The sequence below is a fragment of the Volvox carteri genome (assembly GCF_000143455.1).
Source record: "Volvox carteri f. nagariensis unplaced genomic scaffold VOLCAscaffold_5, whole genome shotgun sequence".
In the NCBI taxonomy this organism is placed as follows: Eukaryota; Viridiplantae; Chlorophyta; class Chlorophyceae; order Chlamydomonadales; family Volvocaceae; genus Volvox; species Volvox carteri.
Window position 1 is genome coordinate 2,575,758 of NW_003307548.1, and position 5,479 is coordinate 2,581,236.

The window sequence follows — 5,479 nt, forward strand, 5'->3', positions numbered from 1 at the left end:
AAGTTATGTGGTGAGTGAGCTAGCGGCAGCAAGCCAGGATCCGGTGGATCAGCTAGGGGGCCAGGAGTTCCGCGGCAGGTAGCGTTCGTGGCATACAACAGCGAGCGTCCGACGGAATGGTTTCTGGACTCAGCAGCCACTCACCACATAACTTATGACCGCTCAGAACTTTCCAACGTGCGGTTATTGGAGCCATGGGAGCGCTTCAACATCATGGGCATCAAGGGACAGTCTCTTCGGCCGACTGAAGTTGGCACGCTTATGATTCGGTCTAACGTCAACGATAAACAGGCCATCACTTTCAAGAAGGTCTACGTCGACGAGGAGGCCACCGCCAAAATCATATCGGTCCGCATCATTGATGATCGTGGAGGCAGTGTGGTCTTCGGCGGCGGACAGGCGAAAGTATACGTACAGAACCAGTTGGTGCTGACTGGAAAGCGGGATGGGGACTTGTATCCCGTCTGCTACAGCAGTGGAGGTACGGGAGCTCTGAAGAGGACGCAGCGTGAAGACAACAGGGTGCCTTCTGGTGGTGATGCAGTGTGTGCTGCCGTGGGTATCGGAGCTGAACGGGCAGCACTTTGGCACCGAAGGTATGGCCACTTGGGATACAGCAACCTTGAGACGTTGCTGCGTCATAATATGGTAGCTGGATTTGATGTTGACCGACACAGCATACAATCAGCCAGCACGTGTGTGTGTGAGACTTGCGTCCTTGCTAAACATACACGTGGTCCTTTTCCGTTATCTGGGCATAAGGCAGCGCAGCCTCTCGCGCTCATTCACATGGATGTGTGTGGGCCTATGCCTGAACCTTCGCCTAGTGGTTCGCGTTACGTGACAACCCTGCTTGACGACCATACTGGTCTTTCAGCTGTTGCGTTTACAGCGACCAAGGAGGAGGTCTACCAGAAGATGGTGGTAATGATAGCGGAACTGGAGCGCGCTACTGGCAGGCAGGTTAAGGAGGTGCGTACAGATCGTGGCGGGGAGTTCGTTAATACTCGCACGAAGGCCTATTTCGCTTCCAGGGGTATTCTACACGGAACTACGGTAGGCTACACCCCTGAGCAGAACGGAGCTGCAGAACGTTTAAATCGCACTCTTTTGGACAAGACTAGGGCTATGCTAGTTGAGTCTGGACTGCCTAAATCATTATGGGCGGAGGCGTTAGCGACAGCCAACTATCTTAGGAATGTGTCGCCAACTGCTGGGTCATCCGTCACTCCGTACGAAGCTTTCTTTAACGTTCGTCCGGACGTCAGTCACCTGCGAGTCTTTGGATGCGTTGCCTACGTCCACGTACCCGACGTCAAGCGCGACAAGTTCGACCCGGTGAGCAGGCGTGGAATACTTGTCGGATACGGGAACGGTGGACAATATCGTGTACTATACGAGGACGGCATTATTGCCGTAGTTTCTAACGTTCGTTTCGATGAATCTAATGTCGGCCGGCGGCGTAATGCCGGGGACTCCGATTATGAGTCCGATGCCGACGAGGAGGAGGATTTTCGCACTAGTTTGCCTGGTGAGGGATCGCTGCCTAGGGCTGGCGAAGGGATACCAGGTAGCACCGTCGGCGAGGGATCGCCGCACTTGGGTGGCGAGGGGGCGCCGGCTGGGGCTGGACCTTCCAGCAGTGCAAACGGGCAAGGAATTAATCAGCCTGATGTGGAAATGGCAGGGACACGATATCCAGTTAGAGAACGGAAACGCCCTGGCGAATGGTGGCGAAATGAACCTGGTCGCACTGTTACTGGTCGCGTTAACGCTGCTTTCTCTGCTGGTATTCCTGAGCCTAATTCGTTTGCAGAAGCCATTGCAAGTCCAAATGCAGACGACTGGCGGCGTGCAATGGACGAGGAGATCGCCGCCCAGATGGCTAATAGTACTTGGGAGCTGAAGAAGCCACCTCCTGGTACTCGTTTGTTGCCGTGTCGTTGGGTATATAAGGTTAAGTACAGCGATGACGGCAGCGTGGAGCGTTTTAAGGCGCGTTTAGTTGCCAAAGGTTTCGAGCAACGTGAGGGGATTGATTATGGGGAGTTGTTTGCCCCTACCTCTCGTGGTTCGTCATTGCGTGCTTTATTAGCAGTTGCCGCTGCCCGGAACATGACGATACATCAGCTCGATGTGTCTACTGCGTTTCTGAATGGTGAGCTGAAGGAGGAGTTGTGGATGGAGCAACCGCCTGGGTATGCATCCAGTGACCGGTCGCTTGCGTGCAAGCTGCAGAAGTCTATTTACGGGTTGAAGCAGGCACCCCGTTGCTGGTATGAAAAACTATCAGCAGAGTTCGCCAAACTAGGTCTTTATCCTTCGAAGTCTGATCCGGCGATGTTTGTTTAGACGGACGAGCGTGGGGTTGTTATTGCTTTGGTGCACGTAGATGATACAATTTTTGCGTCGGAAGACCCGGAAATGGTCCGGGCAATTAAAGCCGCAATTGCGAAGGTCTTCAAGGTGCGCGACCTTGGAGAAGCGAAGGTGTTTTGGGGCATGAAAATTAGGAGGGAGAAGTCGGGTGAGATAGTGTTGTCGCAGCATAGGTATATTGCGCAGCTGTTGGAGCGTCATAGGATGATTGACGCCAAGCCGAGGTCTACCCCTTTGCCTCCGGGCTTTAGGTACACTCCTAAGGGGGACGGAGAGGAGCTGCTGGGCAATCCCACCGAGTATAGGGCTTTGGTGGGAGAATTGAACTATCTGGCGACGAACACGCGGCCTGACATTTCATATGCATATGCAATGTCTGGTCTGGGTTGACACTACTGCAATTAGCGGTTTAAGGTCCTGGGTTCGATTCCTGGGGAGACCCCCGAATTAGTCGGGAGCGCGAGATTATGGCTAGCTGCTGAGATGTGGAGTTGGAACCTATTGAAGAATTGGCGACGGTGACAGCTAACGCTAATTGTTATTCCGGAAGGATTGCCGGTGGCGAAGATATTTAGCACGATAAACTGTTACAAGTAATGTAAAGAGTATTGTTAGCGTTCGGCAGGACTTGAGGAGATTCCTGGTAGGAATACCGATCGTTGTGAGATAAACTAATAGGCGCAGTCACCGCCCTAAATACCGGCGCTAGCGGAAAACTCGTACATTCCGCGATCTAACTGCACGTACATTCCGTGATCTCACTGCGCCGTCCAGACGGTGCCCTAATGTCTATCACTTAGCTACCGGATATGCATCGGTAGCCCCATAAGGTTCTGGGGTAAGTCTTCCCCATTAGTCAGGCGCAGACCCGGGGTCAAATCCCCTGGTCGACAACCACACGAGTTGGGAGAGGACCGTTTCCTCAACAGCGGCAGCAAGCCAGGATCCGGTGGATCAGCTAGGGGGCCAGGAGTTCCGCGGCAGGTAGCATTCGTGGCATACAACAGCAATCGTCCGACGGAATGGTTTCTGGACTCAGCCGCCACTCACCACATAACGTATGACCGCTCAGAACTTTTCAACGTGCGGTTGTTGGAGCCGTGGGAGCGCTTCAACATAATGGGCATCAAGGGACAATCTCTTCGACCGACTGAAGTTGGCACGCTTACAATTCGGTCTAACGTCAACGATAAACAGGCCATCACTTTCAAGGAGGTCTACGTCGACGAGGAGGCCACCGCCAAAATCATATCGGTCCGCATCATTGATGATCGTGGAGGCAGTGTGGTCTTCGGCGGCGGACAGGCGAAAGTATACGTACAGAACCACTTGGTGCTGACTGGAAAGCGGGATGGGGACTTGTATCCCGTCTGCTACAGCAGCGGAGGTACGGGAGCTCTGAAGCGTGAAGACTATTGAAGAATTGGCGACGGTGACAGCTAACGCTAATTGTTATTCCGGAAGGATTGCCGGTGGCGAAGATATTTAGCACGATAAACTGTTACAAGTAATGTAAAGAGTATTGTTAGCGTTCGGCAGGACTTGAGGAGATTCCTGGTAGGAATACCGATCGTTGTGAGATAAACTAATAGGCGCAGTCACCGACCTAAATACCGGCGCTAGCGGAAAACTCGTACATTCCGCGATCTAACTGCACGTACATTCCGCGATCTCACTGCGCCGTCCAGACGGTGCCCTAATGTCTATCACTTAGCTACCGGATATGCATCGGTAGCCCCATAAGGTTCTGGGGTAAGTCTTCCCCATTAGTCAGGCGCAGACCCGGGGTCAAATCCCCTGGTCGACAACCACACGAGTTGGGAGAGGACCGTTTCCTCAACACGCCCCCTCGGGCCGTATCCCAACGAGTACCAAGTTCATCTGCACACTTCACACAAGGCCCATAGCATCTCGGCAACGTTTGAACTTCACCTCGCCCAGAGCCTTCGTTAGTACATCCGCAACCATCCACTCCGTAGGGCAGTATTCCAACTGCACCTCACCGCTATTCACCCTCTCACGCACTATGTGATGCTGCACGTCGATGTGCTTCGACCGAGCAGACGTAATCGGGTTGTTTCCCAAGCTAACCGCCCCCTGGGAGTCTATCTGGATTTTCACCGCGCTCTCTGGCAAGCTCAAATCAACCATCAGCTTGCGAAGCCATAAAGCCTCACGAACAGCCGCCGCTGTGGCTTGGTACTCAGCCTCCACCGACGAAGCCGCCACAGTACGTTGAAGTTGGCTTCTCCAGCTAATCGCAGCCCCATTAAGAGTGAATACGTAACCGGACGTAGAACGCCGCGTAACTGGGTCTCCTGCCCAGTCAGAATCGCTATACCCGGACATAGCAACATCGCCAACACCCCCAAAACGCAATCCTAGTTCGCGAGTTCCTGCCAGGTAACGCAGAACGCCAGTTGCCAGGTTCATGGCACACTTCGTGGGTGCGGCCATATGCCGGGACAAAACGCTCAATGCATATGAAATGTCAGGCCGCGTGTTCGTCGCCAGATAGTTCAATTCTCCCACCAAAGCCCTATACTCGGTGGGATTGCCCAGCAGCTCCTCTCCGTCCCCCTTAGGATTGTACCTAAAGCCCGGAGGCAAAGGGGTAGACCTCGGCTTGGCGTCAATCATCCTATGACGCTCCAACAGCTGCGCAATATACCTATGCTGCGACAACACTATCTCACCCGACTTCTCCCTCCTAATTTCCATGCCCAAAAACACCTTCGCTTCTCCAAGGTCGCGCACCTTGAAGACCTTCGCAATTGCAGCTTTAATTGCCCGGACCATTTCCGGGTCTTCCGACGCAACAATAGTGTCATCTACGTGTACCAAAGCAATAACAACCCCACGCTCGTCAGTCTTAACGAACATCGCCGGATCAGACTTCGAAGGATAAAGACCCAGCTTGGCGAACTCTGCTGATAGTTTTTCATACCAGCAACGGGGTGCCTGCTTCAACCCGTAAATAGACTTCTGCAGCTTGCACGCAAGCGACCGGTCACTGGATGCATACCCAGGCGGTTGCTCCATCCACAAATCCTCCTTCAGCTCACCATTCAGAAACGCAGTAGACACATCGAGCTGATGT